This window comes from Megalops cyprinoides, chromosome 15 (assembly GCF_013368585.1).
Source record: "Megalops cyprinoides isolate fMegCyp1 chromosome 15, fMegCyp1.pri, whole genome shotgun sequence".
Lineage (NCBI taxonomy): Eukaryota > Metazoa > Chordata > Actinopteri > Elopiformes > Megalopidae > Megalops > Megalops cyprinoides.
This window is the reverse complement of record NC_050597.1, coordinates 25,036,491-25,049,624: the sequence shown is the minus strand read 5'-3', so window position 1 is coordinate 25,049,624 and position 13,134 is coordinate 25,036,491.

The following is a 13,134-nucleotide window of genomic DNA, read 5'->3' as shown; positions in this document are numbered from 1 at the left end:
AGTGTGTTTCTGTCCCTCAGTGTGTCTGTGTTCCCCTTCCCTCAGTGTGTCTGTGTTCCCCTTCCCTCAGTGTGTCTGTGTTCCTCTTCCCTCAGTGTGTTTCTGTCCCTCAGTGTGTCTGTGTTCCCCTTCCCTCAGTGTGTCTGTGTTCCCCTTCCCTCAGTGTGTCTATGTTCCCCTTCCCTCAGTGTGTCTGTGTTCCCCTTCCCTCAGTGTGTCTGTGTTCCTCTTCCCTCAGTGGTTTTTGTCCCTCAGTGCGTCTGCACCCCCCCCCCCCCCCCCCCCCCCCCCAAGTGTGTCTGTGTCTGAGCAGTGACCCAGCCTGTAAATACTCCCCCTGGGAATGGCAGCTTCAGCAGCTATTTACCATTCCAAATCCTGACACACACGTATGGCTAGCATTCAAGAGGGCTTTTCATTTTATCCTTTTACTAGCATTTCAAAAAGCATGCCGTGGTCATCTCTTCTTTCCTTTCCAGTCATAATTATAGAAGGAACTCACCCTCAGTCTAGTCCCTTACAACCACGTATCACCAAGAATCACTGTCACGCCTTCTCTGAGCTCTCATTGTTTCAGTGTAATATCCCTTTATAGTGTAATATCCTTTTTTCACATCCTAGCAAGATTCATGGACAATATCCAAGGGATGTGTCACCTTTACTCAAAGAGACATATACTTAAACCTGTTAAGCAAGATTGCTTTGAATCATTAATCTTTTTTCTTGTACATTTCATTGTTATGAGTAACAATAAGAATGTTGTTGCTGTTTCTGCAGATTACTTTAGTATTCATTTGTTTAACTGGTTCCATTATCCAGCGAGGCCCTCAGAGCATTAGAGGGTACAAATGCAAACAGTTAATAAGTGCAAGTATAGCCTCTGGTACACAGTAATTGTGCGTAAAAAAAAAAAAAAAACTTTTATTTACAGAGGCTGTTGCAAATGCCACAACCAAACCAACACTCCCCATTGCTGTTTCATTTTTATATATTTGTCTCAAATACATACATTGTCCACTGTAACCTTATCATTGCCTGAATTATTCAGCTGAATTAATAATAACTACTGGCCAGATTCCACCTGGCTTGGGCTGGCTTTGGCTGAACCCAGATATAAATATAGCTTGGGGTTGTTTCTTAGTTTGTGCTAAAGTGAGACACGGTGCTGTAATAGACATGTTCTCACTGTAAAGCTGAACGCACCAGGCAGGATTTATTTTTATTTTATTTTATTTATTTAACAAGGCAGGATGCAGTTTCTGATTGGCTGTGGCATTGGCGTCCTCAGCTGTGGTTCGTTTTGCAGGTCATCACAGTTCAGGGCAGTCCATCAGAATGTGAAATTGTCTTTACATATTACATATTGTAATGTAACTTATGTAATGTAAATGGGCTGTTGGGAGTTCATGTGCTTCATTGCCAAATGTTTCCTGCCATAGTGCATTTTTGAAGCTTGAATTTTCTTGTTTATTAGCAAAAATATTCAATATTTTTCCCAAATGGTACAAACCTTTGACCAATCATTGGATCAAAGGTTACTTGTAGAATATTCGGAATCATATTAATGTGTTTCTGATCTATTTCTAAGAATTATATTAGTCCAGGACTGTTTGATTCCTAGAAGTGATTTAATTTTATAAAAGCGGAATTACAAAGAAATGACTGAAATGCAGGCATATGGTTTAAAGAGCCTTTTTCCTCTTATTCAGCAGAGAAACATTGTTAGCTAAATCCTTTAAACACAGAGAAAAAATTGTAAACTTTACTGCAATACAGCCCTTTATTGAATGCAATTTTGATCTCAGCTGAGTATCGTATTACATTTTGCAACTGAGCCCAAAATGATTCTTATAAGCGGATTGCTTGATTCTTACAATCAGAGTATTTAAACAGCATTAGCATTTGAGTGATTCTGGCTAACTGTTTTTAGATCACCATATGCAGTTGATTATTATATCAGTAACATAGATGGAGTGCGCTGTTATATGAAAGTTAAAAACCCTCATCTGTGCAACAGGTAAATGGTCAGTATCATTTGTACAGCTGTATGGCAAATTTTCAAGCAGTGGCGACAGCCTCCTATAAGCGGGACTGCGGTTTTAGAAAGGGCTGTACGATGTCGTTCCATGATCTGTGAATGTAGGGAGAGCTCCGAGACACGCAGGGAGATTAGCTGAGGCCAGGGCGTGACGAAACTCTCGGGGGAGGAAGGTGCTGAGAGCAGAGAGTTTTCCTTTCCCGCGGTGAGTGTGGATGTGAAGGTGCCGGCGGACAGGATTTGCCTTTTGTCTTCCGCGTGAATCACATCTGCCACAACACCCCCCCACGCCCACCCTTTTATCCTGAAGAGGAAGGCCAATCAATGCCTTCCCTCTGACCCTGTTCCTTATGCAAAAAAAAAAAAAAACAACTGATAGCTAAACCACTCTTTGCCATCTGTCAGCCTAAACAGGCTACTTTACACCGCCTGGTGGGGGGTGGTGAGGGGGACCGGAGCGGCTGCGCTGATTGGCTAGACATGCTGCCAGGAGGCGGATTAGGGGGCGGGTCTGTCTTTGAGTGGCAGGCAGGCAGGAAAAGGAGGCTCGGACTGGGAGTTGGACAGGTCTGCAGACCTGTACCGGGGAAAGGAAGGGGTGGAAGGAAAAAGACAGGCACACTAAGTCATGTGGGAGGCGTAAATCCAGTATGGGTGAGCCGACAGGGCCGATGCGAGCAGCGAGTCAGAGAGAGAGAGAGAGAGAGAGAGACGGAGCAGCCTTCAACTGCCGGCGTCGCTGCCGGTCCAGCGCGCACAGCTAGCGTTAGCGAGATGGGCAATTCTCTAAGGTAAGACAAAGAGTGGCGGCGGAATGCAAGGACCCCTGCGTGTCGATGTGGGTGAAGGAGAGGAGGACAGAAGGGGGTGGGAGGGAATCCTATTAGTCTGAATAAGGAAAAGTAGGGCTGGCTGTCCTGATTATGAGTGTCTGTGCTTTTGTGTGTGTGTGTGTGTGTGTGTGTGTGTGTGTGTGCGTGTGCATGCTTTTGCTGTGTGTGTTTTTGTATGAGGGTATGTATGTTTATGTATGTGTTTGTGTCCATGTGAATGGAGGTGTGTATGTATATGTATGTGTTTGTCTGTGTGTGTATATAGGGGTGTGTATGTGTGTGAGAGGAGGGGCAGAAAGAGTGAGCTTGTGCTGTTTCTGTTTGTTGTAGTTTACCTGATCCAAACTCCTATAGTAGCTATGGCTTTGTATTGGTGGCCACGTCCTTCATTATTTCTCGCCTTGATTGCATGTTGCCACCTCTCAAATTTCATTTCAACTCCATTTAATTCAGTGGAGCATCTCTTAGTCTGTGTGAGGTTTCTGAGTCACGCAGTCGGTGCAAACGTGAGGTTTTAAGGTCTAGCGAGAACTGCGTATCTGTGTCAAGCAACTGTGTCACCAGCGTCAAAGCATGTTTTGCAAGTGGGTTTATAAGGCTCGTATTGTAAGGTCCTTTAACCATCTCTGTATGCATGTATACTGTACCAATGTGACCAGCCACTCCAGATAAGGCCTGTCTTTGTTCACTTTATCTCCACAGCTACAACTGCCATCACAGCCTACAGTAAAGTAGCCATATTGCTGTATCCAGGCCCTCTCCAAGCTATAAGCATTTTAATGGCACTGTGGATGTCCATGTGATAAAAAGACTATGGACTGGCCTGTGTGTTCATGGTGTGCATTACTGTGTCACAACATTTGATCATCTTTTTAGTGTAAATCTGTGGTAAAGATCTCTTTCATCTCTGAGAGTGTGTGGCTTTGACTGAGATGGAATTTGCACTAGACAGGATTCTAATTGAATTTCTCAATCCTTCTCTCAGAAAGCCAGGCTTTGAGTGGCATGCTTTCTTTCCTGTGTAATCACTGTAATAACTTTTTTAGTGACAGCATAATGTTTCCTAATAATCTGCGTCTGGTCCCTTCCTGTGTGAAGTGCACTTTGCACCTTTCGCATCAGAAAGGGCTCACTGTAGAGAGCGCTGTGGGGAATGGTGCTGCCCAACGCTGCAGAGCATGCTGGGAGCTTCTGGCATCCAGGCAGCTCCAGCACAGGACAGCACCGCCCACGCCGCTGCTGTCGCTTCCCGGAGGAGCCCAGGCCGCTGGGAGCTTACAGTGCTGCTCATCCTCACAAGCCCAACCAGTGAGGGTGAACAGGAAACACAGAGGAGCCTGTCCGTCAAAGAGGGGGGCGGAGGCTGCTGTGTCAACAGTGTGGTTTCTGTGGTTACTGTCTGTAGGCCTGACTTCAGTTTCTGTGGTAGGCCTGTGAACCAAAAAACATTCCATCTGTCTAACTATCTATCTATCTGTCTGTCTATCAATCAGTCAATCAATCAATCTATCTATCTATCTATCTCTCTCTCTGTCTGTCTACCTTTCTGTCTATCTGTCTGCCTGTCTGTGTGCTCATGTATACAGTATAGATGCACTTTAGGCTGGTGAAGACTTCCCCGGACTCTTAACTTAATTGAACAGGTGTATGTTTCAGGTTGTTCTTGGTTACATTGGTGTGTGGTTGCATCTCAGACTGTTCCAGGCATCCCCCCCTCCCCCAGGTGTTGGAGTAAGCCTCACACTGTAATTAAATGAAGTGGAACATTTGAGGCGATACCTCACCTTGGCCTGGGTCCATTAGCAGGAGTGAGAGCGGCTGACGCTGCAGCTAAAGGTGGGGGAGTGGGGGGGCGTGGGGTGGGGGTGGCAGTGGAGACGAGAGAGAGGGGGGTGACACAGGCAGAGTCTGGGAAGTTCATCAGCAAGCCGGTCACACAACACCATCGATCGGGACAAGACTGCAATCAATGGCCGATGCCAAGTATAAACAGTGACACCTTTGAGAACACGCGTGGTTAGACTTGAGTCCGTGCATGTGTGTGTATGTCTGAGTGTGTGTGTGCCTCTGTGTGTCCACGCGTACGAGCAACAAGAGACGCCTCTACCTGCCATCTGTGTTTGTCCTTTCTTGTCACCAGGACTCCGTCAGCTCGTCACTGCACTTTAGGCAGATCAGGAGAGCGATGCGGTGCCGGGGAGAGGATTAGGAAGGCGCCCGTTTCCCAGCGATTCTTTCAGAAGCTTGCAGCACCACCTGATAGATGTGTTTACGGTTTCCAGGAAAGGAGCGTCGCCTCCGCCCCTCTCCGCAGCGGCGGCTCTGCGCTGTGCAGCTGAGCGCACGCATGAGTCACGCTGCCCTGAATGATGTCTGGCTCTCTGTCACAGGAGGTTGTGGAACAGGCGTGGTTTCACAGGGGGCCTTGGCGTCCGGCTGACGCTCAAGCTCAGCAGAGTGCACCTGCACATCCGTTCTCAGGCCATGTGTTTTGGTAACTGTGTGCGGGGATCATGTGTGTTTGTGCACATGCGTGTGATTTCCTGTATGTGTGTGTGTGCAGCAAGTGTATGCGTGTGCACTGTATTCATTTGAATATGTGTGTTTGTATGTGAGAGTGTTTCAATGCACTGTGTGTCTATGTGGAGTGCACGTGTGCATGCACGTGTCCATTGAAATAGTCACTGGGTCCAGGTGCGCTGTCGAATTGCAGTAGCAGGTGTCTCTGGGAATTGCTGTGGGAACAAATGAAGAAAAATTCTGAAATGGCCTTATGGGATGGCACATGTCAGATGTGGTCTTTGCATCCATTCTGAGGCATCAGAAGAAAGCTTAGCCTGGTGCAGTCAATTATCCATCAGTGATTGCTGTATGTAACAGAGCCCCTCGAGGAGCCTGTTGCATTGTGTGCTGAGACCAGTATACTTCAAGGGCTTCCGGAAAGGTGCGCAGACCGTGAATTCTGGGTTACTCTGCTCATGCAGGGTCTGGCGCTGCAAAATGAGGCTGACCCATCCGTCTGACACAGCAGTCCCGGTGGTGACCGAGGTCAAGTGTTCCCGCGTGTCTTCATTATTTCTAGAGAGAGACAGACAAAGGGAGGGTGTGTGTGTGTGTGTGTGTGAGAGAGAGAGAGAGAGACAGAGGGAGGGGCAGGAAGGAGAGAGAGATATCAGTGGACAGATGGGTGATTCCTGCAGTCAGTGTCACAGGGCTAACCACACTCCTCCTGCTGCTTCCTGCTCACTGCTGAAGAGACTCTGTGTATGTATACTGTGTGTAGGTGTGTATGTGTCTTTTTACTGTGTGTTTGTGTGTACTGTATCTCTGTGTATGTGTATAATTGCTTATGCTGAGTGTACTGTATGTGTGTGTATATACTTGGTTTGCATGTCGGTAGGCTGTGTATGTTCTGTGTGTATATGTCTGTGTGTAATAGGTGTGTGTGTGTGCATACTTTGTATGCAGTGTGTATACTGTTTGTGAGGTGTGTGTCTGTATGTACTGTGTGTGGTGTATTAGTACATGATGCGTGCATGGTGTGGGTGTGTGTGTGCGTGCGTCTGTGTCCATGGTGTGCGTGTATGTGTGATATGTGTGCATGCATTGGCCGTCTCTGTGGTGTGTGTAAATGGTGTGTGTGTGTGTGTGTAAATGTGTTTAAACCTAATACCACTCCAGGCATTTCTCCTCCCATGTATTGTTATTTCTTCAGCACTTTTTTAAGCCCTTTTGTTTGCAGCACAGGCTGGCAGAGTTCTGCAAACCTCGTCATGCTGCTGAAATCTCAGCTGCGAAAAACCAGCATCCGAGGAGCTCATTTTAGCTCCCTGCCCTGGCTGAGGTGCTGCTTATTCTTAGTGCAGTGGATAAACTGGCATTTAAGGAGTAACCTCTGAAAGACTCAGATCTTTTTGTTTTTCCGTACAGTACACCACAGTACAATGACATAATAAAAAGCCGGGGATAATTTCATTGCAGAGAAATTTCTCTTTCTCAGAATGCTTCTTACTTTCTCTGATTTCAGTGGGTGACGCACCCCCTTTCTAATGCATGAGCGATGAGAGGGCCCTTGATTTATAACTTCCTGCAACAAGTCAGATTACTTTTTTTACCATCTTCATATCAGCCTTTGTAGCGCTGCCAGGTGGCTGTCCGGAAACATTTAAGCATGTTTCCTTGAAATCCTGATATTTCCTCACATTTTATTTGAGACCAAGTGCACTCTGTGTCACTTTATCCTTGTCTGCCTCCGGTTCCCAGAACACACTGGGAAACTCATTGTCTGTTGACATGAAGCTGCCACACTGCTAATATGCACATTAGTTCAAATTCTGTGCTGTAAGAGACAAAAGAGAAGCCTGTATCTGCAGCTTAGCTCTCTTCATGCTTTTAAGTGATCGAGAGCAGTTTTTAAGGACAACGGCTTGAAGAAGGAGTATGCTGAATGAAGTCTATATAGGCCGAAAAGGTGCTAATGAGATCATGAGGTCATGATAGGGTTTCAAATTGGGTGGTGTTTTTTTGAATTATTAAAAGCAATAAGGAGTGTTTCAATATAGACTTAATGTAGTAGAGTTAAAGATATATAGTCATCATATTCAGTGAAGTTAACATTAAAAAAGGCTTTGTGTATCTCATTTGTGCTGCTCTGTTCCTGTAAGACCTGTGGATGCTGCTTTTACATGTGTAATTATGTTTATAATTAAGTCTGACGCACTTGCACTGATATATTACTACATTACATATTACATTACATTTACATTATTTATTATCTTAACACCCTCGTCCAGACTCACACAGCTTAACTCACATAGCTTACATATCATCCATTTCTAAAGCTGTATATTTAATGAAGGAATATGGGTTAAACACCCTGCTTAAAGGTACACGGCAGTGCCCCACCTCAGAATAAAACCAGCAACCTTAGGGTTACAAGCCCTACTGCTTACCACTAGGTCACACTCATACAGTCTTGTCATGTGAGAGAGAGATAGCCAAGCACAGCCTGCCAATAAAAAAAACAGACTTTGCCAGCAGCTCGGGTGTTGGATTGCTATTCCTGCCCCTGAGAAATAAACCCAGAGGAAGTGTGTGGATGAACATATCGAGAATTTTAAACACACGCTTGCAAGATCCAGTAAGGTTCATTTTCAGAAGATAGTTTACTTTTTTCCCAAAGAAAACAAAGAAGCGTTTATTTGAACGTACAAAGAGTTTATTAAAAAAAACCTTGCGAGGAGCATTATGTTGGTGTGAACAGGGTATTTCTAGCCAAATACTTCCCCAGAGGAGCATTGTCAAATGACAATGGACTTTTTTCCAGAATATCTAATGTTTTGCATTCCAATTGGATGTGCTAGTTAAATTATATTTATAGTAATGGTCAAACTTCTTACACTACTTAACCAACTTAAAAATGGTTAAAACATTGCTCTACTGATGGATTATCAGGGAGCAACCATGAGTGACCGCATTGATTGATGGAAGGATGTCAGGCTTGTTTTGTAGTACAGGTGGAGGTTGAGAGGAATGAGGTTGCCATTGCAAAGTATCAAAGCTCATTAACCTTCACATGGATGAGTGCAAGTTCTGAACGCAGACTAAGTTAGCTGCATGTTTCCCAGCCCAGGGGTCTGTCTGTGAACAGGCAATAAACCTTAAAAGAACTTCCACTTGCACCAAGCACTCTGTTACCATTTAGCAAAACTAGCAGCTAGCTGGCTAAAACTAGGTAAGTGGACAGTATGCCATTTACAAACAGGAAGTCATCAGTAACTCATCAGAAAAACACGGCTTACCACCTCACTAGCTAGACCAGTATGACCCGAGCCCAGTTGCTCTCTGCTGATGGGACACCTGGCACTGAGGTAGAGAGTGCAGCAGAGCTCTGTGTGCCTGGCAGGCTGAGGCTGGCGGGCTGGCACAGGGAGCCAAGGGCACCGCAGGTGCAGGCACCGCATAGCCCTGTGTCTGCCTGTCCGACATCTCTGTACGCGTATCGTTCCGCTAATGCCCAATATGACGGCTTGTACTCCAACTGATCTGGTCTGTCATGAAAATGTTCTTTGTCTTTATTTTGCCCTAGGTTTTCTTAAATGATCATAATTTAAGATGATTCAACATAAAAAAGACAAAGGCAGTACCCCTCAGAGTGTATCTTTTATTGTTTTTCTAAAGACATGACATCTCTGTGGTGACCCCCGCCCCCCTTTTTTAACAGCTGAGTGTTCTGAATTCGCTGCAGGGCCTCTCTTTTGAAACGGATCCAGGTTCAGCTACTGCTGACCCTCTGAGCGTGTTTAGAGTTCACGTGTTTTTGGTTGTTTCTGCCTGCCTGCATCGTGGTTGTCTGTAAATAAATGAGCGGGGTCACGTTGCGCTTTTGTAGCAAGCGTTCGATGGAGGACGATATCCCGATCCGCTCTTTCTGTTTATCCCTGTGATTGAGAGGCCACAGTGCAGGGGCCAGTGTCAGGTACGTGCAGATCCAGCACCCAGCAGGGGAAGTGAACGTCTAACGCGATGGTGTGTGAACGTGACCGTGCTAACTCCATAGGAGTGGGCGCTGTCAAAGACACTTTATCGCTACACATCAAAATCAATAGTGTTAATTCAACACTATAGCTGTGAAAATGTGACAATGTAGATGATTTTCAGAGTTTAATGAACACTTATAGTGTTGAAGTAACGCTATTGATTTTGCTGTGTATGCTGTTTTACAGGAAGAACAGGTATATGTCCGCATGACACACTTGGTCTCGAGGCTAACCAGCGGTCATATCTGGGTTTGGCCAGTACTTAGCCTGAGTCAATGGCAAAGCTGGCTCCCCTCAGGTACTCCTGACCCACGGGCGCAGTGTGTGGGTAGAAACACGTCGAGCGGAGAGTGGGAAGCAGGCCTTTGTTCCTGCCTGGAGAGCCTCGGTGCATGTTCGCTGGGGCCTGCGCTGTCGTCCGTTGTTTCCGTAAGCCCTGTAATCCGGTTATTGCTCTCCGGAGTGTGTGTGCGCGCACCGCGTGTGGGAGTGTGTCAGTGGGCCTGCCGCTTGGCCGCCTCCTCACCGCTCTCCTCGCCCACAGCAGATACATTTTTTACCGTTACGCTCTTTCCTTTTACCTGCTCCTCTCCCCTGATGTGAAGGAGTCCCCATTGATTACCTGTTATCCCGAGTCAATAAGCATAGCTGTGCGGCCATGTAACCGCTTTAATCAGGACACCATCAATGACAGGGAAGCAGCTCACCGATCCGCTCGGTTTCTCCGCAGCTGCGGTGTTTTCGGCCTTCTGCTGTTGCATGCAGCCATTACGGCGCATCCGATGCCAGGGAGCAGTGGCTAGAAATCACAGCCGGGACAGCTGCTGAAGGTGGACAGGGCTGTCCGAGAGCGAGCAGCTGCGGGTTTCCGGGACACGCCGTGCAGGGTGCGGGGTGACATTGCACTTTGATGTCAGGAGCAGAGTGATGGCAGTGCTAGGCGCCGCCGAGGGGGACCACGGCAGCTGTGTGGGACGTAGTGTCGCCCCAAATATACTTTGTCTTTCATCTCTCATTAACTCTCCAAGGTTCTGTTTGCCAGCGCATTAGAAAGGAGGTTCCCCTCACTCACCCCACATTTAATGAATGTATTGCTAATCTTTCTTAACAAAAAAAACACCCTGTACACATGACAAAAGTTTTCATGGTACAGAAACGCTAATGAATACTAGTCTGATCACAATGATGGTGTTTCCCCATGCAGCAGGTGTTTTTGGATATAACATAAATGTGACAGTGCGTTGGGCCCCATAATGAGCTTCCTAATATGAATACTAGAATATGGTGTGTTGTCTTCTCTTCAACATGAACCCCTCTCTGCCCCTTCACACACACAAACACATGTAAGCTTCCAGGCCAGTGTGCCGGTGTGTCTGTGAGTGTAAAGTAGAGCTGCCCAAGATACACTCACCTGAACTCCAGGAAGCAGCTTTGCGGTGGCTATTTTTAGCAGCAAGTGCTAAACTCACGGGGTTCACGTCTGCCTCCCTCCTGGAAGGTGGCCCTGTCCTGTCAAAGCTGCTCTCAGTACCTAGTAGGCAACGGGGCAGTCTGAGCCGAGACTGGCCATTGCGGGATTCCTCTCTTTGTAAATGTCTCTGACCTGTTTTTTCACAGACCTACTTCAGTGTTGGCAGTCAATTCCAGCTGGTCTTTTTCAAACTGAAAGAAAAATATCCAGATCTGTCTGTAAATTAGTAGTATGCTTTGAAGATACTGAGTTGTGTAACTTTTTAGAATGACCATAAATTGTTACACGTAGTAATCATGTTATATTTTCAATCATATTTATTAAGGATGCAACGTACTTGGTCTTGGGAATGTGTCCTTTACATTCTGGTATGACACTCAGGTTTTTTCAGGTCACAGGCATGCTTAGTGAAACAGAACAATTTGCACTTGCCCACATAATCCTACTCCCACATCCCAGACCCATTCAAAATCGTTACCCTGCTCCTAGATCCTCCTGTGCATGAGTTTTACAATCCATTTTTTTAGAATCCATATTCTTAAAATACACTGACCTACAACAGTCCTAGAATTTCTGACCTTCATAGTTTTGTGTCCACTCATTTCTTGTGGGATCTTCTTATTTGTATTTCCTTATCATTAACAAGATCATGCTGAAATTTTTTTTGCTAAGTATGAGTTACTGTAGGAGTTTAATGTTGGGTCAGTCTTACTTCCTTGCCAGCTTTGCTTTTCCAGTTAAAAGACCTTTAAGAATATTCTGGAATCTGTCTTGTAAGCTACTTCATGTCTGCGCTTATGTCTGTATGTCTCTTCAAATCTCAATGATTTGCAGCAAGTTCTTTTATTCGTGAGCCAGAGGTGAGAAGTACTTGATAATATATTACTTTACCTTACTTTACCCTGCCTTGTACAAGGCAGACCATAAAAAGACACATTAACAAAGGATATAAATTTTTTGGAGGAAGATGGAGTGCCCTCAGTGTGGATTGGGTGCAGTGAGGGCCAGCGCCTGCATGGCAGCGTATGACAGTGGGGCACGGGGGCAAACATGGGCAGGCCCAGCTGAAACGTGGTAGCTCTCTGCATCGAATGTCATTCGCTGCCAGCGGACCCGCAGTCAGGATCAACACAAGAGACAAGCACGCGCTCTCAGTTTCTGTTTGCAGACAGCGGCTGTGATCCGTTCTAATGCCCTCTGTCAAAATGGCTTCGCCGGAGAGGAGAAAGAACCGCTTAATCTGTGCTAATTGCTGGGAGTGGACATCTGTCAGCGACAGGGTTCTTTTTGTCTGGTTCAGTGTGCTGAGGACAGAGCGGAGTCTAGCGCTGCGTAACCACCCCCCCCAACCCCCCCCTCCTTGGCCCCCACCCAGGTGACCGCTGTGGGTCAACCTGGAAGTAGGAGGTCAGGGGTCAGGTCCTCCTCTAGAGCTGGATGGAGATCAGGCCCTTATCTGGATCTGTGTCACTTACAATCAGGATCCTTTTCACTACAGGAAATGATGTAACAGGCATGACACCTACAGCGTTGCATTTTATTCTCACAGGCGGAAGGCCATGGTGGCCTTTATTTAGAATGGTATTCAAGAGCAACGCATTGCTGAGAAAACATAAAATCTTTACCCTTTACCCTTTAATCTGTGTGTATATTTATAAAAGTGTGTCTATATTTATAAAAATGGACACGCACAAATATATATATAAATATACGTGTGTGTGTATATGTATATGTATATACTTACAAATGCACATAGGCTTTGTATCAGTATGTTTTTTTAAATAAGAGGGCTGTGATGCCCAGTGTACTTTTTGGCTCCAGAAGCATTCGGTGCATGAGTTACAGTCTCCTCAGCAGTCTGAGTGAGTGAGAGAATTTTACAGCAGGGCACACGGGCGTCCTCTCTGAGCCTGGTGGCTTGTCTCGAGGCAGGGATATCTGAGACAGGCGTGATGAGAGGCCAGATCTCGGTTCCGATGCCTGGCACTGACTTCTGATCTGAAGATTAGCCACTGGGCTCTGCCTCTGGGCAGAGGAAGCCACCCACGTCTTATCGACTAATAGAACTACGTGAGAGGCCGTTGAGTGGGTGTGGTACACACTGGGATTCCAGAAAAACATGGGACAGCAAGGGACACTTGCTTTGTTTCCTTTTGAGTAAAAATTATCACCTAGAAATGATAATCCATGATCTGGATAGATATGTTCCATCATATGCTGTTTTAAATTTTTGTTTATCATTTATGTTAATAT